At 42.1% G+C, this 27,514-nt stretch overlaps 1 protein-coding gene across 1 annotated transcript in view; it reads right to left on the bottom strand.

The window, feature by feature from the left end:
* Window positions 1-27,514, bottom strand: part of LOC113016400 (receptor tyrosine-protein kinase erbB-4) — a 366,846-nt gene that overhangs the window by 338,314 nt on the left and 1,018 nt on the right. The gene's annotated exons all lie outside the window — the stretch shown is intronic.

The following is a 27,514-nucleotide window of genomic DNA, read 5'->3' as shown; positions in this document are numbered from 1 at the left end:
GTTTGAACTCTTGTAAGCTGCATAAGTCTCACTCAGATACACTTGTCATATCAGAAAATCATTTCATGAGTATCAATGTGTCTGTGTGGTATGAGGTTTTAATTGATCATACAGACTGAGACAGAGAAGTTAAAGTTTTCTAACAAAGCTAGACAGCTCTTCATTTGTGGAACGAGGTGTCCTTTTGAAGTATAATGTAATCTGACATGTTTGTAAAATTTAGGGATTTTAACACATCTTTCCATTCGATTGGTCAGGGTGTGGCCCTCAAATGAAAAAATGTGGCTGTCCCCACCCTAGAAAGAGCAGTGTGGGAGTTTGATTAAACTCCGACTAATATTTTAGCAGCGGTAGCAATTCTTGCGACCTGTGAACCAGCTAGCCAATGACATCCTTCGGCTGGATGAGCTAAAAATGCAGGGATTCCAAGAAGAAGAAAATCTAGTTAAGTTGTTTGTATGACGTGTCCTGCAGCTGTTAAAATGCATTAGCCTACAATTTCGTAGCTTTTAGCATCACACAGCAGGCAAGACTACTTTCGTTTAGCCAAGAAACATAACTTTGCTTATCTTTGCATATCAAAAAAATGCTAATACGGCTCATTTTTTCAACTGCTGAACTAGGGATGGGTACCGGTTCTGACATAAACGGTAGTAACCAGTCCAAAAAGCAGCGCACAATTAAGTAGGCGGGCCCAGGTATACGTACGTTCTTTTAGAGCAGAGCTACAGATTAAAAATGCCCAAGGCAAAGCGGTCAAAGGCTGGCTGTACTTCACAGCAAAAGATGCAAACTCAGCAGCCTGCAACAAATGCTTTAAGGTGATACTGTGCAAAGGAAGTAACTGATTCAAGCACCATTTAAGCACCTGCACCATTTCAAAAGTACCGATTTGGCACCGGTATCGGATAAAACCTAAACGATACCCATCCCTATGCTGAACACACGGCAACTACGGAAATGCAAATATGTGCATGTAAACACACAGTCTGCTCCGATATGCATCCTCAAATGTCACTGATAAAAAGGTGACTGAGAGATCAACAGAGGGGAAAGAGAAGAAAAAAAACACACTACAAGAATCAAAGACTTACATTTACCTCCAAGAAAAATGGCACTCGAGCTATTATGAACCCATCATGCAGGAAACAATGCAGGAAATCACACTACACCTGACATGACATTTAGACTGTGGAACTCAATCTGAAGCGAACAACAGCATCTGGGGAAAAAAAAAAAGAGGCAGTTGTGGTGGTGGCGGGTGCAGGGGGATGTTGGCATGATGGTGCCAGGGCTGTATTTAATTAGGAGACAAACATGTGGTATTTAAATGGTAAATTAGCGGTCTGCTGTGAATTGGCCACACTGGTCCAAGCTATGACGGAGACAATGTTTTGGCGCTCCCGGGATGGTCACGCATGCAAACGTGCACATGTGCACACACACGCACACATGTGTGTGAAAAACAGAACGACACACCCTGCTGAGCAAAGCCATAAAACCACACACTTAATTATGCTCTTAATTAAGCCTGGAGCTCAAAAGGCTAAGAACACGCACTGTACGGACGACCGCACGGCAGGTTTTAAGAGCTCGTGCGCTTCTGTGCAAATTAATGGCATGCTTCTGATTAGCACGCGCGCATGTGTGTGTGTGCATGTTTTAATATCGTGATTCATTTGCGGACACATGTGCGACTCCATTTGGACAAATTAAAATGTGTGTCGCATGCATTAAAAGCTTCCCTCAATTTGCTAGTCTTGGGTTCTTTTTAGGAAGGCAGTTCCAATAATAAACTCCACTCAAACTTTAAGCTTTGTTTCAACCGCCTTCTTAAGTTCCCTGCAGTATATTTTGTTTTAATGAACTTTGTTAATGCCTGTTTCTGCTTATTATTGCGCTCCCTATAAGGTGAACACCATATTGTGGAGTCCCTCGGTCTTGTCCAGTCGCTTGCCGCCTTGTCCGCGCTGAGCATGTGTTGTGATGCAAATCAGGCCCGCTGCCTGTGCGCAGCAACACCACTTTTTAATTGAACCTTTTGATCTGTGGCTAATTCCACTAATTAGCAGCACTATTTTCCCAACAGAATGTGTTTTTCTGCTGTGCGAAGTGTGTGTTTGAGCGCGTGCAGGTTTGCGTGTATAAGGTTTTGGTTTTTTTTGCTAACTACCCACCAAGACAATTGCCGGCTGGCATTTAAAAGGCCTTCTGAAATGAATAAATAAATAAATAAATGAAAAAAGCAAATCTCCTTTCTTAATCTGAGGCGTAGAAGAGACAGGTGCGCTGTTAAAGGTAATAACGTTACATAAGAACAGCACAGATGCTCATTATACAGGCACACACAGGCAAATGAGCAGTAAGTGTTTTATGCGCCAGTATAGTTTTATATCAGCGTTGTAGTCTCATAGCATCTGAGTGTGTTGGAAGCAACTGTGAATCTGTGCTGATATGAACACAGCTGCAGTCTGCCACTGAATGCAGTTTATACACTCGGTGTTAAATGATGATTAGCTTTAATATGGGCCTTCATGTGCTAAATTATGTCTTATATACACTATATGTGCGCAGCAACAGCCTACAAAACGCTATGTGTGTATACACAAGCACCCCCATCTGCAAACAACACAACCCCATATGAAGTTGTTGCTCTTCTTCTCACTGCTCAGGCAGCTGTCTTCAAATACTGAGGAGTTTTCAGAAGGAATGTTCCCTACCTAATATCTTTAAGTATCACAGCTTGCTGATCACAGCGGATGGCAGCTGTCACGGCATTTACAGGAAAATCCAAATGGAGATTTAGCAAAGGTGCAAAAGCACAAATGAAGATGTTAATAGAGCTATTTGAAACTGCTTCTATAGCTTGGGTGTATGAGAGATATTTTTGTAATGTCATGCAATGCAATGGTGGCTTTAAAGCCACACATTTACTGTTTTTGCCATTAACATCTTATTTTTTCAGGACCAAGAGTGACCATCTTTGGGTTAGAGGGTGGAATGCTAGGTGTATCTGATATCCCCCTGTTTGTGTCGTGCTTGCGTCATCATAATAACAATGCAACACGACGTTGCAACTGACCTGTCATGTTGTTGTGATGTCGTAGCTTTGTATTGTGGGGGAAAAAAAAGAAGAAAATGCCTTTGTTTATATCAAACTCTCTTAATATAATGAATATATTATCCTGTTAGGTTTGCGGTTAGCCACATTTTAGTTACTTATGCTTTTCCCAGTGATAGTTTGCAATAGCATTAGCTAACCTTTATACTAATGCTAACTGAATGCTAACACCATCATGGAGATATCAGATCATGTGGGGGTGCTATCTGAGATAGAGTTTTATTTGAAATTAGCACAGACTTTTTGCCCAGTTTGTTAAAATAACTGCAGAGATATAGCTAATTGTTGTTTTAACATTTTAGTATCTATTCTTACTTATGATGTTTGTTCTTTATAACAGCCACAAAAAAATTACACCATCAGCATTTAGATTGGCTGCCTAATTTTTTTTTTTTCGTTCCCTGGTTCTGTCGCAGATCTCTTCCTGTTAAAAGGGAGTTTTTCCTTCCCACTGTCGCAAATTACTATCTCATAGTTATTTGGTCACCTGATTCTTGGGGTTTTCACTCTGTTGTTGTAAGGTCTTTCCCTACACCATAAAGCACCTTGAGGTGAATGTTGTTGTTATTTGGTGCTATATAAATAAAATCCAATTGAACTAAACTGAAATGCTGCTATCAGCCTGCCACTGGGTTTGAATTGTCCCACGCTAAATTTACAGCACAGAGAAAGTACATCAGCAAACAAACCCAGAAGTGCTTCATTATGACTCACTGATGATTAAGCGGATCTAGCAATTAATAGTTAGAGCACAATAATTGAAAATTTAAATTCTCTGTGTACCGTAGCTTGTTGGTTACTGATTGGTTCTGAGCTAAAACCTAGAGAGAATGCTACTAGCTAAATTCCTAAACAATTAATTTCAGTTAATTAAGTGAATTAATTGGTTTCAATTAATTACCTTCACCTTCTTTATAGTTATCTTGAAGGGAGAAATCAGCTATGAAGGCCAAAACGGTGCTAACGTGTTAATGAGCTAACCGCGCTAACAGGTTGACGCTGTGCAGCCCCACCCACCGGGTGATCCGTGTTAACTCGCTAACGGACATTTGCCGCTGACAGCACTAGTTTGTACAGTGTCTAAATATATGTTTCCTGCATGCTCACTACTCTGTCACTTGGCAAGAAGTCATGTTTTTTGTTGTTTAATACCAAAATCTCACAATCGTCACAATTGAGCCCGACCCAACGTTAGCTTTTGACGAATATATCGGTAATGACATCAGCATTTATAAATGTCAATAAAAGAACATTTCAAAAGTAAAGAAGAGACAGGAGAAACACCCTTCAGCCATGTTATGAGTGCAGCTTCTTCCCACAACCCCACAAATACAACAACTGAGTGAAAATATCACACAGGGTGTAAACGAGTCCACCAGCTGTTGTGACACTAAAACAAGATTATTTTAAATGTTACTGTGTTTATCATAAGGAATCAGAAAAGCTGCACATAGCATATGTTAGTGAAATCTGTTATTGTTTCGTGTTGCAGAAAGAAAAAGAAATATTGTCCAATATATCAGCTCTTTAAATCACCAAACACCAGTATCAGTTGTAAAACTGTATAGCGGTCAGGCTCTATTATCACCACAACTTTATTTGTGCCAAAAACAATGTCACGTTGCAGGCTTTGGAATCTTATTGGTAATTTCAATTAATCAATCAAATGGTAGAGTTTTTTAAAATTTGATAGTTTTTTAGTTTGACTTGCCATTGTAGTAAAATATAAAAGTGATGCCAAGACAGTTACTATGTGCACAAAATTTGTCCCACATTTTTACGCTCCAGCTCTTCAAAGGTTCCATCTGCAAAAAGATCTGACACTGCGTGTCAAAATAATTAATTACTTCATCCTTTCAAAGCAGCAAACACTTTAAAATAAGGTGTAGAATTTAAAAATGAATGTTATCTAATTTCAGGGCTGCACACTGTGTGTTTGTGTGTGTGTGTTTCCACACTTACATATCTCCTACTTTATTCTGCATTGTCGCAGGTTCTTTGTGAAGCTGCTCTGATAACTAGGCACCCCCACTGCCTCCCTCCCCTAGATAGCCGATTACGGCAGCCCTCCCACTGATAAAACTGGGTTCTTGCATCACCATCTTTTACAAAGCTTCGTTAGTGCCTCCCTCCCTTCTCCCTTTTAACTAGATATACTTTCAGGATAGCGAGTGCAATGATGCAGATATAAAACTTCTGCAGGTGCTTCTTCTGTGGGAATACAAATCAGCAGGGAAATAATGGTAAAATAAACCAAAGCTTAGAGGTTATAAAAGGCCCATATTAACTTGATATGCTAACAGTTGGGATGTGCGTCAGAAATTTAACACCCCCATAATGTTTTCCTAGAAGAGCTGCCTTTCACTTTTATTTTCCCATTTGTCTTCGATGGGACTTTATGCTGTCTCTGGTGGCATGTATACAGTTAAAGGAGCCGCCGAGTTCATCTCGCTCGCCAAGGGATTGGAGGAGTGCAAATGTGGTATCTCGTATGTTTGATGTCACACAACAAAGAGCGTTCAGCCTGGAAGCAGCGTGCTGCGAAACAGCAACAGCAGCACAGTTACAAACTTAGAATGCCATGTCAGCTTTCGGCACTGCTGACTTTCCCTCCTCCTCTCTCGTTCTCTCTCATGCCACTCAAAAACTTCCAGGCAGCGAAAATGAGACGGAGAGATGCGGGAGATGATATCTGTCAGAAGACGAGATTCAGAAAGAAAAGGGGAAGAGAGCGACTTATAGTCTGTCCTTCCCGTGTCAGCCTCAGCAGGCCTAGTCGCGTCTTGCTTACGTGTCCTCCAATCACCCCTCTAAACAAGTGCCAAAGCTTGATTACAATCTCAAAAGTGGCAGAAACACTCCAGACAATAATTATGTCTGTTTTCCCCCGTGGCACTTGAAAAATCACTTGAACGTGGCGGTGGCAACTCACCATCTACTCTGCCTTCATTGTTGGTTCAAGAACCAAAAGCCCAACTGGGACCAACAATCAGTACACAATTGTGTTGTGTATGCACTGTGATTGGTCAGACGCCACTTATTTACATAATTACCATAATCCATAATCCTTGAGGGTTTTTATTATTGATTACTATATCAGTTCTCCTTCTCTTTAGCGCAGTTACCTTTCCTCTGCATTGGCGTTCAAAAACAAGTGCACATGGTTATATAAGAGCTCTAACAGTCATACTATGTAGGGTTAGATATATTGGCTTGCCATTTTATCTAGCAGACACTGGCCTTTTATTAAATATCAGATATCAGCCCGTCAGTGTCCTCTATCACAAAAATGATGGATGTTATTCCCCAGCCACCGCTGCAGTATAAAGAAAGTGTGCACAGCCTGCAATGCGGTTGTATTTTCACTGGTATTCTGTATTAGTTGGACTCGGCTAAATCTCCACTTAAATGCACATATGGTGGGTCGCCTTTCGGCAATGTATGCCAATGGTCTGACACGTGTTTTCAAAACTGAGGTCGCGCAAAACTTAAGGAAACTAGAGCACATGAGTTAGTTCTGCTATGACAACCCCGCACATTTCAAAAAGCTGCTCACATTGTCTTTACTGAAAGCGGTGTTCGGTATAATTAATTGCTCCCATGCAATCACTAGAGCGTTAATTCAACTTAATTTATTCCACTAGCACAGAATCACAACAGCAGTCATCTTAAGGCTGTTTTTAATTGAAGGTAAAGCGTCGACAATATTTTAAATACAAGTGGAAGGACTGTTCTCCTCAAACCAGGAGGTTGCCTGAGAGCTGAAGGCTCTACCTACCATTCTACTTTCCCAAACCCTTGTCACTACAGGTAAGAGTAGCCTGGCTTCTCATAGCAAAGAGCCCTGCTGGTATGCTATGCGGCATTCAAGGGGTAACTGGGTTATAACTCAGGACTTCACATGTGAAGTGAAGGATTTTAAATTTGGGGCTTGCTTTTGAACCAGAAGAGGACCTTCACTAAACTCAGGACAAATGTCACTTTATACTGTATATTTAAAGTGGACTGTTACACTAATTTCTCACATTTTTATTCTTGTACTGTACTGCAGTAGCACTGCATGTTTCCAAGTTCAAAATAAACTATACAGTGGGGCAAAAAAGTATTTAGTCAGCCACCGATTGTGCAAGTTCCCCCACTTAAAATGATGACAGAGGTCAGTAATTTCCACCAGAGGTACACTTCAACTGTGAGAGACAGAATGTGAAAAAAAAAATCCATGAATTCACATGGTAGGATTTGTAAAGAATTTATTCGTAAATCAGGGTGGAAAATAAGTATTTGGTCACCTCAAACAAGGAAAATCTCTGGCTCTCACAGACCTGTAACGTCTTCTGTAAGAAGCTTTTCTGTCCCCCACTCGTTACCTGTATGAATGGCACCTGTTTGAACTCATCATCTGTATAAAAGACACCTGTCCACAGCCTCAAACAGTCAGACTCCAAACTCCGCCATGGCCAAGACCAAAGAGCTTTCGAAGGACACCAGGAAAAGTATTGTAGACCTGCACCAGACTGGGAAGAGTGAATCTACAATAGGCAAGCAGCTTGGTGTGAAAAAATCAACTGTGGGAGCAATCATCAGAAAATGGAAGACATACAAGACCACTGATAATCTCCCTCGATCTGGGGCTCCACGCAAGATCTCATCCCGTGGGGTCAAAATGATCATGAGAACGGTGAGCAAAGATCCCAGAACCACACGGGGGGACCTGGTGAATGACCTGCAGAGAGCTGGGACCAAAGTAACAAAGGTCACCATCAGTAACACACTACAACGGCAGGGAATCAAATCCCGCAGTGCCAGACGTGTTCCGCTGCTGAAGCCAGTGCATGTCCAGGCCCGTCTGAAGTTTGCCAGAGAGCACATGGATGATACAGCAGAGGATTGGGAGAATGTCATGTGGTCAGATGAAACCAAAGTAGAACTTTTTGGTATAAACTCAACTCGTCGTGTTTGGAGGAAGAAGAATACTGAGTTGCATCCCAAGAACACCATACCTACTGTGAAGCATGGGGGTGGAAACATCATGCTATGGGGCTGTTTTTCTGCCAAGGGGACAGGACGGCTGATCCGTGTTAAGGACAGGATGAATGGGGCCATGTATCGTGAGATTTTGAGCCAAAACCTCCTTCCATCAGTGAGAACTTTGAAGATGAAACGAGGCTGGGTCTTCCAACATGACAATGATCCAAAACACACCGCCCGGGCAACAAAGGAGTGGCTCCGTAAGAAGCATTTGAAAGTCCTGGAGTGGCCTAGCCAGTCTCCAGACCTCAACCCCATAGAAAATCTGTGGCGGGAGTTGAAAGTCCGTGTTGCTCGGCAACAGCCCCAAAACATCACTGCTCTCGAGAAGATCTGCATGGAGGAATGGGCCAAAATACCAGCTACTGTGTGTGCAAACCTGGTAAAGACCTATAGTAAACGTTTGACCTCTGTTATTGCTAACAAAGGTTATGTTACAAAGTATTGAGTTGTATTTTTGTTATTGACCAAATACTTATTTTCCACCCTGATTTACGAATAAATTCTTTACAAATCCTACCATGTGAATTCATGGATTTTTTTTTTTCACATTCTGTCTCTCACAGTTGAAGTGTACCTCTGGTGCAAATTACTGACCTCTGTCATCATTTTAGGTGGGGGAACTTGTACAATCGGTGGCTGACTAAATACTTTTTTGCCCCACTGTATTTATCTTATTGCAGCACCTTTTCCCATTAAGGCCGCTTTTTTCTGATTGGTTGTTGCTCGCAAACAGAAAATGTCAATTGCAGCTAGGTTTAAGGCTCAAGCTATCTATGTACCATACACAATGGAAGTGATTCATAGTTACACAGCTATAGAAAAAAGATTTATATTTGGCTAATTCAAGCGACTGCAAGAAAAAATTACTGCTGGTGACGCAAAGTGGGCGGGATTCACATTAAACTTAATGGAAAACGACTGAAGAGACTACCACTTAGTGTCTTCACTTTCCTCAACCCCAACCGGGCGTGGTAGATGGTCGCCCCTCCCTGACCCTGGTTCTGCCGGAGGTCTCTTCCTGTTAAAAAGGGGTTTTTCCTTCCCACTGTTGCCAAGTGTTTGCTAATACTAAAAGTTCAATGTAAAAGCTGTGCTTAACCACTAAAACAAACATGTTTCAAAAGGTGCAACTCTACATTTACGTAGTTTCATTGCCACTCTGTGATTAGCCTCCACACAATCTACGGGTAACTCCAGTTGGTCTATTAGAAACCAAAGCACCCTGTTTGCCAACAATTTTACTCAGCAACAGCAATCAACTTACCCCAACCACTCACCAACCAGTCACAGAATAAACATTGTTCCCTACTGACAGCAACCACTTGCAACAAAGTAGGGAATACTCAGGGCTTAGGTCTCTATGCCTGTGAGACTGGGGCATTAAATGACCAAACTGAAGCTAGAGCCTCTTTATGATATCATACACGCAGAAGAGCAGAAAAAAGTGAATATTCAGAGCAGGCTGAAGCATAAGGAATTACTTCCATGTATGCTGACCTCATTATTATTCACTATTGTACCAGTATACATATGACATAAACATATGTGCCCAAACCATTAATAACACCCATGGACAAAAAACCATGTGGGCTAAATTATCCATATACTCCTGGATACAGTGTCTGATTGCTAATAAAAGATACAAATTATCAGATTTGACAAACACATGACAGTAAGTCCAGGGCAACTAATACTTTAAAACACTGCCATGTTGAGATTAGCGCAGCTCAGGGTAATTAATAACACAAGCTTAGGAGAGCTTAAATTCTATTACCAGAGTCAGGCACTAAAAAAATAAATGAAAGCTGTAATGGTGTGCGTTTGAGCCAAAATACAGGTCACCGCTCATTTTTTTTCGACCTCACACGTTACCGGGTTTTGTTTACAGAGGAAGGTGCTACATTTACCTGTTCCTTCCATTCTGAACAACACTCGCCTTTGGTTAGCCCTAAAAGCACACAAGCCTTCAGTGGAGACGCACACACCTGCACACACAAGCATATGCTCTCACAAACAGGATGTTCCATGCACAAGCACGCCTGAGGTATGTGCACACATGCTAATACTCAGCACAGGTCACACACACAAAGACACACACGCACAGCTGATGCCATTCGGGAGCAGTGGCCTTGAGATGCAGCGCTCTAATTAAGTAAATAAGAGAATCGAAGGGGCAGATGGTGGGAGAAGAAGAAAAGGCAAATAGCCACACTTCCTCCTCTGTCAGTCTGTGTAGCCCACAGGGCTGCAACTGTTTCCTTTCCTCTCACCTAAGCCTTTTCTCCCCCTTTCTTCTGCTTGCTTGCCTTTTCCTGGTAATTCTCTAGAAGAACACACATCACGCTTGCTGTCTTGTTGAGAGCTTCTTTTTCGTCTTTTATTCTTACTATTGCTGTTTCTCTCCCTCTCTGGAGTCTTTGTTTCCATGTGTACGTGTGTCTGTGTGTGCTTACTGTATACCCATGTTACATGTAGCGCAAGTAGATATCTCGGCCCAGAAAGGAAGTGTTGCTTAGCCTGACAGTGCCTGTCTCTAGGTGTGTGCGTATTCTCTGTCTGGCACTTTCACTACAACAACCTTGCCTCACTGTCTTATCTTCACTTCAAAGAAAAAATGTTTTTGCATCAATTCTCTGCTTGCTAGCTCCGTCAAACCGTGACATTTAGTCTGAGAGAAGTAGCTGTGACAGAAATCACTTGCTTACTCTGGGAAGCTTGATGGCCAGTGAAATGACTAAAATGAGTCAACTGCATTCACTTTTTCTACTAAAGTTTGAATCCCTGGCATTTTCATGAAATCACAGCCAATGTTTGATACTTATGTTTTGCATGTTTGTAGGATTTGCTCTGCTAGTTAAGCAATGTATGAACATTCTCCAACCTGCTATTGTCAGTCCAAAACCAGTGATTGCATTATATCCCGAGGTGTGCTTTGCACTTGTGTTTGTTGTCAAAATCAATACAAAATCACCAATTTGGGATATTATGATATATTATATTACAATATTTAGATCAAAGATGACCTGAAAACTCTTAAACAAACAGTTGGTGATAAATTCTAGGAAGGTATAACATGCAGCCAGCAATTGTCTTCATGCATGCTCAATTATCCGGGTAAGTAAATCCCAAAAGTGGAAATGCTACGTCCAGATGAACAGAATCAGCCTTTTGGGATTGATTGGTGGTTTTGGAATAGAGCTAGCAACTTGCTACTTGCTCCTTTAGCAATGTGTTATTGGATAGCTCTACACCTCGGAAAGGTGCCACGTCTCACTACATGCGTTACTCATAGCTATACTCATAGCTTTATCTCTAATATTGCTTTTCCAGCAGTATATCAATGGCTGTGTCCAAGAAAACAAGACAGACTTGTTTGACTCCATTCAATTCAACTGAAGAGAGAGGCAGCCATATGTCGTGATCATTTGGGGAGGTGCCCCACCCTACTATACAGCAGCAGCATTTTCCTGTTTATGAAAAAAAAGGAAGAAACAAGTTGTGCATACTTTCTTACATGACATTTTTCTTCTCTGCAAATATTACATTTGCCAAATACTTCATGACAAACAACACTGAGCAGCAAAATCAGCTGCTTCATCCGTGAGTCCCTGAGCAGCAGTTGAACTCCACCATCACTCACCCCCAACTGATCGTGGCAGATGGCCACCACTCCCTGAGCCTGGTTCTGCTGGGGGTTTCTTCCTATTAAAAGGGAGTTTTTCATTCCCACCGTCACCAAAGCGCTTGTTCATAGGTCATATGATTGCTGAGGTTTTTCTCTGTGTTCTTTGTATTATTGTAGGGTGTTTGCTGTACAATCCAAAGCACCTTGAGACAACTGTTGTTGTGAGTTGGCACTATATAAATAAAACTGAATTTAACTGAGTCATGGAATATACCTAGCGGTAAACTATTGATGCCAATTAAAGTCCTAGAGGGCACAAATGAAGTATGTTCAACTGTGGGCCAAGAGCCTCTCTGGAGAAGTAGCTGAATGATATCCAGGACCACCGAAGCATCAACCTGGCCAGACAAGAAAACAAGAAACCAGAAGTAGAAGAGAATAGATGGATGGTAAATCCTAACCAAAGCGCATGAAGATAATGAGACCAGCACTGAAAGCTTAAAGATAATCACTAATCAATATGTTAATAAAATAGTCCTGGGAAGATAACAAATAACTGTCTTTCTGCATTAAATAGGCTCATAACTTTTTTTTCCTATATTTAAAGAATATTAAATATTAAAAGTGTTTCCTGACTGGAAAAACTCTAAAAGCTCTCTATAATCCGGCACAAAATGCTATGACGGACCACAATGAGTTTTTGTGAGTGAACCTGTTTGTATGCCCCACTGCCCCCCGGTTGAAACATGATTTCAAGGGAGTGAAAGCCTTTTGAGAATTCCATTTTCAGGCGGAACAGAGGCTCACAGAGGGCAGCAGCATGACAGTATGAAGTGCTGTCTGAAACGCCGGACGATGAAACCACGTGCGTTTCGACTCCATCTGCCCTCATATTTATCTCTGCTTTTCTAAATGTCTCACTGTCAGTCTTTCATTCACTCTTTGTGCCGACTTCTCTCAGGATTTTCTCACAGTCCTTATCTGCAGGAAGACACATGAATGCATGCAGCTAGAATGGAATTTAATGGACTCACAATGAACCTCGGCTATAGAGACATTTTAAGTGTCTGAATAACAGTTTTATTCAAATAAAGCTGATCAATATTTTAATGTATTTTCTCTTTCTTTTATAACTTGGCACTGCTGTGAATTATGCTGCAGATCTTAATGTTTCAAAGTACTATTTGAATAACATAGACAAGGCAATATGTAAGACAAGACAAGCAACTGTAGTGTTTACCTTAGTCTTAAGGTGTTATGGGAGTTGAGAATTTGTTCTGTTTAATCAGAAAACGGTATAGTTTGCTGGAAAACAATTTCACAATCAAAATGCTGCTTTTTTCCCTGCCCCCCCAAGTATTATAAAAGGCATAAAAAGTAGTCTAATGGGACAAGGTACAAAACTTTGTACGTTATGAAAAACAACAATGTAGGCTGAAACGCTTTAGATCAGATATGTCTGTGTAGGTTCTCAGTCATCCAGGTCAGTTTGAAGTCTGTGATATGAAGACAGTAAGACTTCTAGGTTCCTGAACATGTTTCACCTCTAATACCAAAGGTACTTCCTCTAGTGGGGTTGTCATTTTGAGGGTTCTGAGAGTCTTTCAACCACCCTGTCATCATGCGAATTGTTGGGGTTACACGAGCCAAGGTTTGAATCCTTTGTGAGACATTGCCCCACCCTGTCACTACATGAGTTATGAAGGGTCACGTGGCCAAAAGTGTGAGTGGGGGTTGAATTCCCCTGGAAGGGATCTCAAGACCACTGTAAAGGTGGTGAATGGATGGTGTCATAGACCACCACCTCTGTTCAATGATAACTGTTCCAGATGAATATACTACAGATGGCCTCCTTCATTCTTTGCTCAAATCAGATCAGTTTTACACAGTGGTTTTATTTCAGTTTCAACCAAGTCACCATGGAATCACTGGGCTGATATTAACGTCTGGTAATAGCTTTTTGCTTATTAATCAGTATCTAATTTATAATAACTGATGTATGAAAATTTCAAAAGTAAATAAGAGATGGAAGAGCGTTGATGATGTATCGTCCCACTAGAAAGTCTTCTGCAGTTTCTGCAGTTGTGTTTGCCACAAACACAACAAAATATTGGCCAATATATCAGAATATCACATTTTTAAATCAACAAATATTGGTACCAGTATGGGTCTTTAAAAATCCCTTATCAGTCAGACTCTGTCCAGCATATCCTGGCAAGTTAGTGTTGATTTCAGCATATAACCATCCAGTCTTTACCACATGGTCCCCAACCACATGTAGCTGTCAAAGAGGATTGTGCATAATTAGCTCAACATGACTCATAAAGGAAGCTAAAACTACGCATGCATTATCGTCAGCTTTAGAATATTACGCTTTGATTTTGGCAATTCTTTAACTTGTCTTATGAGTCAATCAACTTAATAAAGAAGCAAAACTAATTCACTGAAGTAATCCTTTAAAAATGAGGCTTCAAGGCCTCTGCGTCACTTAGTGTTAAACACAGTCAAGCAACGATCATTTATACACGTTCTTTGATCAAATTCAGCCGATTTGGTGAGGTTTATTCTTGGAAATTTCTGTTACAGTGTAGTTGAGCCAAGTATAAGATACAAAAACACAGGCTTCTTTTGTTAGAAGGAATGCTTCATAGTATTATGTCTATATTTCCGAAAAACTCTTCTGTCATTCTGGTGCACGTTTTTAAAAAATATCCAGCCCTTCTTCATTTCTAAGTCACCAGAAGTCCAACAATATCAGAAAAGATACAACAAACAGTGCTGGCAGATATTTGTTTTCAGTTTTCTTCTAGGGCTGAAGTTTTTGTAGATTTGTAGATCCATTTGGAGACATGTTTTTCAAATTTTACTATTCACAAAACAGGGTAAAAATATAAACACATAGATAAAGCTTTTGCCATCTTTTGCTTTTCCTTAGATACACATGTGACCCCATTAGCATCATCCATGGGTACAGAACAAAACAGTGACACATCCCACTGATCGTGACACACTTCACAATTACACAGTGGATGCCGGACAAACACACACACACACACACGCACGCATACACAGTAAGAGCCTGTGTGGCCCTGGCTGATTAATTGGGGCGTTCAGCGGCGGTGATAGCTGTGCTCCTCAGAGACAGCACACTGCCTCTCTCACTCCACCTTAACCTCTGCTGGACACACACACACACACATATACATACTGTAACCACACAAACACACATGATTCATCTCCCTTGTCGGCCGAAATTAGACCACCTCTCTTGCTTTCTCCCTCTGTTAACCCATCTTGCAAATAACCCTCCATCAGCTCACGTTCACCTTGCCGAGAGCGATGGCGTTCTTGCCGCAGAGCAACTGGTTAAAAGTTGCGACGCGGGGGAGCGCTCAGGTGTGCGCCTCTGTGTGTGTTTCTGCCTCTCAGCTGCAGACAAATTAATGAACCGGTGCACAAAACCGTAGAAATGCACAAACAGATTCTTATAAATGCACTCATTCCAGCGCTCCCTCATCTTTCTTACTGCTGAAGGTGACTCGCCTCCACACATACGCACATATAAACACACACACATCCACGGCTTCTCCTCCACGAGTTTTATGTACCTTTAAACCCCGCCAAAGGAGCGGCCATATTTCTACTGGACTGCAAGGTGACTTCAGAGGAAAAAAAATGTGGGGAGGTTGGGGGTAATGAGCATAAAAAGAACAAGTGGCAACAGAGAGAGTGTCTCCACCTCTGGTCAGGGTATTGTTTCACGACGACCGACCCACAGTGCCTCCTCCATTGTCTCCCCATCATCCTCTCATGCTCCCTCCTTATCTGTCCTTAGAGAATTTCCATCTCTTTTACCTACGCTTTGTCTTGCTTTGTCTCTCTTTGCTCTCAAACACACACTCCCCTGAACAGACACACACCTCCACCTTTTCTCTCTCCCTCTCTATTCCCACCCTCCCCAGTCAGCTGTCATGCCTGCCACTTTCTCGTGCCCACTCATTTATTACAGGTCAGCATCGCGGGCGGGGCCATTTAGAAAGGACAGCGTGCCCCATCTGAGCACGCAACCTCTAACTCGTACAAAACGCTGTACATAAACACCCGTAAACACACGTGGAGAACTAACGGGTGCACAACCATGCATGCTTGCAGATCACAGTTGGCAAACACCAACAGCACAAAATCTCAGCATGGATACTTAGTGACTACAAACAATTCCTAGCAGAAATTGGTCATGAAATAAATTCAAACTGAAATTAACTCAACTTTTTTTTATTTAAATCTTCATAACTTGAATGTGGAAAATAGGTCATTCTGAGGGAATTCTATCAATTATTCTACTTTTAGTGGCCTGAAACATAAAATCAGCAAATCAGAACCACTTTAGGAGGCAAATTCAAATCAAAGCTTACCCCACAGAAACTACACACCTACCAACAAAAAGTACACAAAATGGCTCAGTCGGACTAGGTAAGGTAAGAAATGTTAGAAATCTTCCCCTCAATTGGAAAAAAATTGGTGGTTACCCAGTGATTGCTGATTTGTGGCGACCAGCTCATTGGCCAGAGGTCGACCATGCAACAGCCTCACCCTCTGGTTGATCACTTGGAATCGCGAGATGATTGCACACCTGGTGGGAGGTAACCTATTTCCAAATAGTCATGGTCTGACTCATTCATTGGATTGGATTGGATTGGCAAAAGGTCTCCGATAGATTGGCAACGGTTTGCAAATAACTGATGTCTAATTTCTAAAAGTAGACTAACACGCTGAAATCACCCTGAGCTAGTGTGTACCAGTAAACACAACTCATCCGCAACGCATCTCTTTACAATAGGGGACTCAACTCAACTGGTTGTATGCCTATGTAAAAGTTAGGTTGCAGAGTGCGTCTGTCATTTTGCAGTTAAATTGCAGGAGGATCTATAAGGTTCCGCCTGGAGTCCGTAGTTAATGTGAATTTCAGCATACGTAGACAGCAAACAATTGCAGTTTTCATTGATTTATCAGTGCAAATCTAAATTTTTACAAATTACATTCAATTGCTGACTGATTCCGACCGGGTCTGCAAGTGGTTGCAGACCCGGTCACCGTTTTCAAAGCAACCACTGCAAACAAAAAACAGATGACAAGCTCAGTGTAAATTGCACAATCACCCGTTTCACTAGTGTGGCTGTAACATTTCTAAAATCTTCAATACTTCAATTCTTACATTTTTATTTGCATAAATATGTTCAGACTAACGACAACAGTTTTGTGCCGTACTACTAGTAAATAGAGAGTTTACTCCGAACTTTCTAAGGCACATTTATTACCCTCAACAACCGCCGTCTTAACTATGTAGCAGATAAGAAGGGGCCAACAACCAGTTTTCAGCAATGAGAATGCTAGCAAGCTAGCGGTGCAACGTTTTTGAGGATTATTTGGTGTTTATTTGTACTAAAATATCATCGACACCATACAAGAATACAGTGCGTGTTGTCAAAAGCTCAACAGGTTATAATGCAGCTAGTCCATCATTTATGCTCGAACGTTGATCCTTCATGATACAACGACAACCAAGACGTGTCCAATCATCCCCAAATAATATCTCACATTTTTTGACATTTTTAAATAGTTTTATTGTACTGTACTAAAACAAAAAGACGCATATTGTGGAAAATTGTTGGCAAACACTAAGGTAAATTTTTTTTTTGCTCACCCTCACCATAAACTCACATTTAGACCGTATTCTAAATTCATCTCTAAAATCAGGTCTTAACTCTAAAACCTTTCTGTATGTCGTGAAAAAATTTGAGCTAGCCAAAACACTCCATCAATCTCAAAATTTCATCACTCTGATGGACAGGAGCTCAAACTGTTTTTTGGGTTTTTTTGTTGTTAATTTTTATTTAAAAAATGAAGCACCGCAATAAAGAGCCAAAACACTGCTGTAGGGACTGGCACTTGTAAAGACTTTACAAACCCTGCGTTCATTTCAAATGTACAGTGAAGTGCACACACACCGCAGCTGCCTGCTTCCATAATTCTGCCCTTAACAAAAGAACACAGCTTGTTTCCGTGGTTTGAACACATTTTTAATCCTGCAGAATTAGCAGAACACAAGACGAAGTCGCGGAGAGCAGCGCTCGTGTAGATCTGAGTTTGCGTCCTTTAAATAGCAGAGCAACATCTTACCGATATTAAATTTTAATCCTTGTAAATGATGCCTTTCTCTGGCACGCTGACAACTGGGGAAAAAAACAATAATCTCTTGTTTTCTTTTCTCTTTTAATTGTGGGCAAATATTCAGAAAGCAACCGAGGCAGAGAGAGATACAGACAGACTCTGGCAGGAACAGCCTGATAGACACAAAGTCGCACATGCCTAAGCATACAGAGTATCAATCGCACACACACACTCATGCGCACACATGGCCTAATACACACTCTCATAGCGCCAGACAGATTAAGGCCTGATTAAGGCGGGTGTCGCATAAAAGTCTTGGAACAGTAAATATCCTTAATTTGTAGTGTAATTAAACAGATTAGCTGCCGTGAATATCTTACTAGGGATTAGCTCACACACAATACACCAGGCGGGGTTGATTACACACAAACACACGCACACAGACACACAACACTGTGTGAACTAATGATAAACATCCAAAATAGCTAAGTTTTCAACTAGACTGAAATAAAATATGACACAGAGTTAACGTGCGTATAAATGTGTGTGTGTGTGCAGTCACACAGAAAAGGGGGGGCACAATGAAGGTAATGACAAAAATCTACAGGTCGTGGTTGAATTGTCAGGTCGACACATGCACAGATGAGGGATTAGAGACCAGTGATCATTTCTCTTCTTACAGACTTTCATTAAAACTGAAGCCTTTGTCAAGGTTACGGTGGCGGGGGGAGGGGGGGTCTATTGTGATTCTAATGCCCTCTATTGTGCTGCGCTGAGAGACAGAACAGAAAGCAAAGGGAAGCAAGTGAAAGAAGGCAAAGGAACTAAAAAGAAAAAGCTCAGACAAACTCGTTTGTGAAAGACGGAGTCGATGGCACTTGATCCTGCTTCACCAAAGAAGTGCTGCCAATCAAAGGAAGCTGAACACTGTCCCACTTCCTGTGTTGGCTCCATGCCTGAGCACAGCGCTGCAAATATAAATTCAACACTTGTATACACAAGCCCAAATACACAAATAGATGCATATGCACACATACGTATTTGTGCAGCTCACGCACTGATTCCATATAAGCTTTAACTCAGAACCACAGGCCTTCCCAGAACCTAAACCTCATGATAGAAAACACTCTAATATTATCCATAAAGCTTCTGGACTTTGTGCTAATCACCATTGTGAATGTAATGCTTGTGCTATAGCGGCAAAGAGATAATTTTTACCTGCAGGTACCATGTTTCATGAACAACTCTGCTTATGTAGTTCACTATTATATTTTTTGGGTTCCCTGTCAGTTCAATATGATCTTAGCAATGCCTTTCCCATTCAAGGAAAAATAAAACAAGACTTACTGCTAACTTAAACATCAAGATGAGATGGAAAATGTTCTATTGACAATAGCTGTGGTTGCAACATGTGACTTAACTTATTTGCTTAAGTTACTATTTTGGACAAATGACATGTAGCGACTAGTCTCGCGAATATCTGGCAACCACCGTTCATGAAGGAAAAATTAGTGCTTCCTGACCACCGTGGTTCCTGGAGGCTGATGGCAGTTGTATAGAAAATGAATGTTAAACTTCTAGTCACATAGGTCTACAGATCAGGAAAACATATACTCCTCAACCGACTGGCAAAAATCTGGTTGCTTTGGTCACTAGTTGACTGCCATGGTTGCCTATTTTTCATGTCTATCTGCAAATGTGAGCTAACTACTAGCTGAGCAGCAGTAGAACTTGAAAAGTATGATGTAAACTGGAAATTAAAAAGGCTTGCCTTCAAAGTAAATATTGAAAAAAAAAAAAAAACTACCAAGAATGGTAGTCTGCTAGCAAGTTTTCATCCAGAAAGTACTACTAACTAATTTGGGGAAGGACATTGTTTTCCAAAGGAACCAGTGGCTGGATCATATCCATTATGGTGGAAAACTCTTGGGCAATGTGCACATGATGTCACATGAAAAACCTCAATAGAAGTCTAGGCGAAAATAATTTTCTATCTTGACCACCCTAAACACTTTGCTGCTGAGTTTATGGTCATAGTTACTGGTTTTGGTCACACTGATTTAAAAAATAAAAAGCCACTGAGCCTGCAGCTTCAATCAGACCTATCCCCACTCGTCACAGCTGTTTGGTTTTTTTTTCAACCAAGCTAGCGATGCTGGAGTCGAGGCTTCAAAACTGGACCAGTCGGCGACATCACAGTAACTAGGTTCATCTTGTATACTGTGTATGTAAGTGAGGCAATCACCATAGAATACTTGCATGTTAAAAGGCCCTAATGAAACAAGACAAAACAAAATTTTTCATAGCCTAAAACAAAACAAATGGTCTCTACAGCTAATTTCCTCCTTCATAAGATAGCCAAGCTCAGTGTTTTAACAAATTAAATTAAATATTATAAGTGCCTAAAATGATCATTATTAGATGTGTAGCTACTTTAGCTAGCAGGTCGATGTTGACAAAGGAACCGTGTTGCCAACTTAGCGAGTTTGTTACTATATTTAGCGAGTTTTCAGACCCCCTTAGCGACTTTTTTTTCTAAAGCGACTAGCAACAACTCTAGCGACTTTTTCTGGTGTTAAACTTAAACTCCCAGAGAGCAGCCATTTGGCTGTTTAGCTAATACAGCTAGCTGCTAACACAGTTAGCCACTATGCTTACACAACCAGTAAGCAAAATGACTTCTTTAGCATCTAGCTGATGAAATTGCAGATCTAGCCATTGTGACCTGACCCACCGGTTTAGTTTCTGGAGCCAGAAGTAACTGTGATAACTTATCAGCTAATGCTAGCAAACGTGATCACTAGCTATGGCATGTAATATTTAGGTGAACCCTAGCAGATAGCTATTGGCTAGAGCTTCCTTTGCAGTGTTGCCAACTCCTCAGTAAGGAAAATCGCTATTGGCTGTCATAAAAGTCGATAGAAGTCACTAAATGACGTCATTGCCTAATTTGCATAATTGGTCATGCTAATGTAATTGTAACCTACATTGTAGGAGAGAAAAATAACATTGTGGAAGAGACAAAGTGAGTTAGAAATGTCCTGCATTTAGAGTTTATTCAGAACTACAAATTAAATTTCTTTTAGCAATTTTTTTTTTAATGTCACAGTTCCAACCCTATTCCTTTTTTTGGGCTTGGACCGGCAAAAGTGACCCAAAATAAGCGCTCTGGTGGAGTTACTTTGTGTGTGTGTGTGTGTGTGTGTTTATAAGTAGTTTTAAACCTTGTGATCCACAAAACAACATAATAGTAAAAGAAGAACTGACTGCGTTACAGTAGGTGTGGGAGCAGCGGCTTCGCTCATGCGCGATTCATTTGCAGTTTGGACGCATAGATGCGAACATCTCCTGCCCTGATAGAAGCTGGGGGAGGACTATCCTCCGCCCGTGAGCGCTTTGGCACAAGCGAGGTGCCCATGGCAGCACCCGCTGCTTGTTGAGAGTAAAAGCGATACGTGCTTTCACGTCAATAGGTCGTCATAAATGAGTCTCCATTAAAAAATCTTTAAATGGTAAATGGCCTGTATTTATATAGCGCTTTACTAGTCCCTAAGGACCCCAAAGCGTTTTACACATCCAGTCATCCACCCATTCACACACACTGGTGATGGCAAGCTACATTGTAGCCACAGCCACCCTGGGGCACACCGACAGAGGCGAGGCTGCTGGACACTGGCGCCACCAGGCCCTCTGACCACCACCAGCAGGCAACGGGTGAAGTGTCTTGCCCAAGGACACAACGACCGAGACTGTCCAAGCCGGGGCTCGAACCGGCAACCTTCCGATTACAAGGCAAACTCCCAACTCTTGAGCCACGATCGCCCATATTAAGTTTTAAAGCTAACCCTAACCGAGACTAAGATGAGCAATTACTGAAATACTCGACACAAAATTAAACCCATTTAAACCCTTGCGAGTCTCCGATTGCACACAGAGAGACGCATACACACATGTAAGTGACAGTTTGAGTGGTGTGTGAAGGAGCTGCCGACAGCATGTTGTCCATGAAACAAATTGGGTGTCGTAATTAAAGCTGGAAAAAAATGAGCTGTTTTCCATTCTCCCTGTGTGCTCGATGACAGCCCTGCGCGCGCGCACACACACACGACTAATGAAAAACAGAAGGAGGAGAGAGAGTGTGTGAGTGATTTTTGAGAAAGAAGCAGAGTAAGAAAGAGTGCGGAAAGGCGAGGAAATAAAAAAGAAGCTGTTAATAAAATGTGGAAAGAAAAGCAGAAGCGAAGGGAAGTGAAAGAGACACACAATGAGCGATGCTAATGAATGAGAGCAGGATGGAGACAAGGTGTGCGCGAGGGGAGAAGAGCAGACGAAGGGATTTGGAAATGGAGGAAAAGGAAAGGAGATGACAAATGTGCCGGACAGAAAGTGGAAGAGAGGTAATGAAATAAAGGACAAAGTAAAGGAGGTTGTGCAAGCCAATCCACACTGCTCGGCAAGATCAGTGTGTATTTGCGATGCTCGATAGTGTGTGTGAATTCGGGTTTTGTGTATGTGTGTGTGTAGGAAGCCCCTCAGACGCAGGATGGAGGCATTTGTCTCTGAGTGGAATTACAAGTGGCGGGTTGAACAAACCCTCCAGTGGTCTAGAAGAAACAGAAGAGGAAAGGAAAAAAAAGATTCCTCTGTCTTTCCTGTCTTTTCTTTTCCCGGGCCATGCTTCACTCAGTGTGTGTGTATGTGTGTTTGTATATGAGAAAGGGAAAGAAAGAAATCAGAACCACCCAACTCCAAAACTACATTGAGTGAGAAAATACAGCTGCCTTCCGCTTTAAAACACACAGCTCACAATGTCGCAGAATCAAAATGCATGCAAAAACGTAAACAGTGCGTGGACGCGCTGATGTTTACAGTAAATCCTTCTGTGTTTTCGGGCGAGACTTAAGTCTTCCTAAAAAGGCGGGGGGGCATCTGTGCCAGGCTTCGATTGGCCAATCTAACTCACACTAGGAGTTGGCACCGGATGGCTCGGCACAACCAAAGCCAGCCCTGCTCATCATTAGGAAGCACAAGCACGGGGGGTGGTGATGGAGGGAGGGGGTTCAAAAGTCTGTCCTGCCAAACACACAAACACGGCGCCAGAGACGAAGAAGCTTCGGGATGATTACAGAGGCCAATAAAGCCGCTATTTTGCACCCGAGTCTTGGATGTTTTCCCTCCCATGCTGTGCAGTTGTGATTCCGCATGTAAATATTTGGGCGGGACACAAACTCGAGAAACAGAGGCCCCTCTGTACAGCTGGCGGGCGAACAAAATGCCAAGCAAATGGGCTTGTGACGTTGCCGGATCGCTCTTGAATGCATGGGAAAGAAAAGTAGGAGTCAAAAAGAGATGACTTTTTTTTCCTTTGGAAAAGAGAGCAAGAGAGAGGACAGCGTCATCTTTGTTCGGCCCGTGCAGATAATAATCTGAGTGCTGATTCAGCTGGTGAGTACCATGAGAGGTAGCGCGCTGCTGTCTCAGGCCTTGGAAAAGCGTTCCATCACCCCCATGCATCACATAGTCATTTGTAAGGCTTCCCTTACGGCCCGCTGAGACTGTCCGGTTATGACAGAGGAAGAAAATAACAGCCCACACCTCAATGTCACCCTCGCTGAACTGCGATTATTATTCTTCTGTGCAAACTGCCGTGCATTATTCCGTCTCTTTCAGCAGAAGACACTGACAAATGCACAGAAACTGTACAGATCTCCATCAGCTCGCACCGGCATATATGACAAACATCCAGCTGAAGCCTGGCACGGGTCGAGCCTGGCAGATATCAAGTTATGATAGCCGTGTTGACTAATTTAGAGCAAGATTGAATTCCTTCACCCCCCTCATCTCTCATGCTGTCAAATAAAGGCCTCGCGGTCTAGACTGATCCTATCAAAAAAAAAGCTTAATTAGCTTGTAATAAATTCTCATTTCCGTCAGTCTTCTACAAAGCCTCGGCCAGCTCCGTGTGTGCCAGCTGACAAACGCCCAGTAATTTGATACTGGCATTCAGCGGGTTCCCTTCCCGCTGCCCCTTTCTCCCCCTCCGCCATTTCACAGGAGATCTTTAAATGTCACCCAAACACACACACGTGTGAGTGCAGCATTTGTGAGGCACTCTCGAGAGCTGGAGGGATTAAAATGTTTGAGCCAGTTGTTTCAGGAAGCAGAGGTAAACAAAAAAAACCAAAAAGAAAGCGGTAGATGAGGATGGTGAGACTACCGGTGTGTGCTTCTTTTATTAAGGTAACACTGGTAGATATCTGTTGGTAGCACGTGCTTGGCTAGGCAGAGATTTACATCAGATGCCCTTCCTGACTCAACCTCAAAGGGGATTTGTGTCTCTGTTTGGAATTGAACCAAGAAGTGAATATGTTAGCCACAACACTAAGGAGTCATCACTTGCTAATATATTTGGTAACCATATTTTTTTCTTAAACGTGGCACGGAAAACTTGATTTCCACCCATTAAATACCTGTAGACGTCATCGATTACTGGAAGGTTCCAGGCGCTTAAAGCCTGTTAAGTTCTGGGAATCATCTGAAACAAACCCTCACTATCCTGATCCTGATTACCCAGCATTTTGACCTACACGTTACCATCTCAACTGCCAGCTTCTCAATCAGAGCAAAACTTTATTTCCTGTCAATTCCTGGCCTACAAATTCCTGCAAACAATCATTAACCTGCACCTCCGCAGCAATGTGCAGTCCCGTTTGCTGACTCAAACACCGCTTTTCATGCAGCGAAATCAAAAGTTGCAAGCCAAAAATTCTCCCTGTCGAGCTCTGCCAAAACAACGTGTTCAAGAGAAAGCCGTCATCTGTGATGTGACATTTTCATGGCACATCTTCTCAAGACACTTAAGAGACTAACTCAGCCGCCCCCATCCTTCAAACAAGTGCAAATCTGACTGAACACACATGACTAACCCTCTTCACAACTACAAGGACAGAGTGTGACTGTTTATTCATGACCTCAGAAAGACAAGTTTGATACAACCCCCCCCCCCACAAAAAAAAAAGTTTTTTTACAGTGCTTTTTAATGGACATCAGTGGGATGTACGGCTGCACTGATACACTCTTTCACAATCATAGTCCCTGCACTTGGACCAGGTCAGATATCCCAAGTGTGGCACATTCTCTGGGTTTCCAAGTCCTTGAGTGGAAGTCGATTTATTGAAGTCGCACTCTGGTTTTTTGATGGAAGACTTGCTGAATTTGAAAATTCCCAGAATTCTCAAAGGTTTTTTTCCCCTTCTTTTTTATTTCCAGGTGGAAATTAAGTGAATTTATGAATTAATTTATGTATTGCTTCATAGTGTAGTGGTTAGTACGTTTGCCTAACACGTGAAATGTCAGTTGGAGACACTGATTGCAAAATCACATATGCAGATCCAACCGCTCTGGTGACCCCTTTCAAATAAAGGAGCAGCTGAAGGAAGCTTTAATCAATTAGTTTAGTTAATTAGTTCACTATTTCACCAATATATAATTTATGAGGCTGAGCTGAATATTATATTCATGCTTCAGACTGGCTCTGTTAGTCAAACTGATGGCTGGATTAACCAATCGGTAGATGATCTGGTTTTTGCATATTATTCGAATTGCTTTCATACAACACGCCTCATTCACGTCATTCTTTTCTATGTGCGATAAATTTGACGAACGCATCAAGAGCAACTCCGGTTTGAGTATACTACCCACGGTAGCTTTTGCATGCACACTGGAGCAGCCGGAGACCGAGCCACCAACCTCACTCTCATGATCTGCTCAGTTCCAGCTTTAGCCTCCTTAACCCTTTTCAAGCTACCAGGACCAGGCTGTATATGTGCTTAAAACCCCAAACTGCATGATGTTCAAACAAGACGGTCAGTATAAGAAGCTCTGACTAAATTAGGTGCAGGTTCAACAGCATCAGTGTGTTTTTTGTGCTTTAATCACACACAGTCCTGGTTATGGGGACAAAAAGGTACAAATCCTCCTAAGCATCTCTATTAACAGGCTTGCTCCTTCTGACCTCACTCCCGGGGAGCTGTAATTGGCTGATTTTGGGGGATGTTCTCTCAGGTGGAAATTTCATGCATTGTCACGCATGCCAGTTTACTTCTTTAGTCTCAAATCACCAGGAACATTAGGGCTGAGAGAAGTCAGCCAAGGTTTTCTTTTTCTTTTCGCCTTCCATGAGTTTAAAATGAGAAAGCTGATCAGGCCCGTTTCCACGTGGTCATCGCTGATCTCTGAATGACTTTTGTGGGTTTCACGTTTGTCTAATTGAAAATGAGAAAGCTCTCTGGCTGTGTGAAAACATCCACGCTTGGCACAGATGAGGCGCCCACATAGTTCACAGCGTGTGCACCCCTGTAGACCGGCTGACTGGAAGGACCGCTTCAGACATTTGTCTCGCAGCAGGAGACAGATTCAATCACCATTTTATAAGTGAACATCTTTCGCCTTGACTTACTTCACCCTCGCACGGCTTCACGTGGGATTGATATATGATGTGTGCTGTCATTTTTTTATACCTACAATAAAGAGGGAGAGAGCGAGAGAGATGGGGGTGGGGCGGTGGGGTAGTTATAGGAAAGAGTGGAAAGACAGCACACTCAGCACTGCTCAATGCACACAAACACAACATTTTCCCCAAGAGGCATAGCTCAGATTCCTAGGCTACAATTTGCATCACAAATATCCCGGAGTGGGAGTGCATGCACGGAGAATAAATAAACCAGCGAGGGTCCCACTTTACTTCCCCATTCATCCCGGGTGTCACCCATCCATCCGCGCATCCACCCTCTCCATCGCCTTGCATCCAAAGATCCAACCGGGACTCAGGAAGAGAAAGAGAGAGGTGGTGTGTATGTGCAGAGGCCAAAGAAAAACAGAGCTGTCTTTAGAGGCGGGAAGGGGGAAAAGCATCCAGGAATTTAATTTGGAATCCTTGGAAGTTTGGGGCCAAATTCACCTCTGAACATGAATCTGACAACTTTCCTGTTGTGCCGCCTCATAAGTGCGTTTCTGTTTGTTTTTCCTTGGCTCAGCAGTCTGTGCCAAACACTTGATTGTGTCAACTAAGAGCCCAGATTATGGATCACTTACTGAACTCCAAATAACTGGACAGAATTCCAGAAGAGATATCACACCAAACCAAATCAAATTAGAATTATCGATGAATAAGCGTGGGAACAAAAACCCATTGGAGAAAAGAAAAAAGTTGAACTTAATGATTTACTTCAAATAAGAGCGCAATCAAATCATGCATCATAAACAAAACATCCCAGCGGGATTTAAAACCTCAGCAAACACCCTACAGGGGCGCCAAAGGAAAGATCTGTCAGAGCACATAAATAAAACACCATTAACTTTACTATAAATTGACTGTCGAGTGTCACTGACGCATCCGAAGCCAAAACAGGCACGCTGAAGAAGCATTAAAGTGATTTTCGTCAAGGGACCGACTCCACGGGGGTCGCGATGATGATGATGAAAGCGAGATGTTTTCCCACTGCCTGTATCGCCCTCAGAATATCTGCTACATCTAAATTATTCAAAGACAGTAAGGAATTAAAAAAAAC

This window comes from Astatotilapia calliptera, chromosome 23, assembly GCF_964374335.1.
Source record: "Astatotilapia calliptera chromosome 23, fAstCal68.1, whole genome shotgun sequence".
Taxonomy (NCBI): Eukaryota; Metazoa; Chordata; class Actinopteri; order Cichliformes; family Cichlidae; genus Astatotilapia; species Astatotilapia calliptera.
Note: the sequence above shows the minus strand (reverse complement) of the source record. Positions and strands in the feature narration are given on the sequence as shown.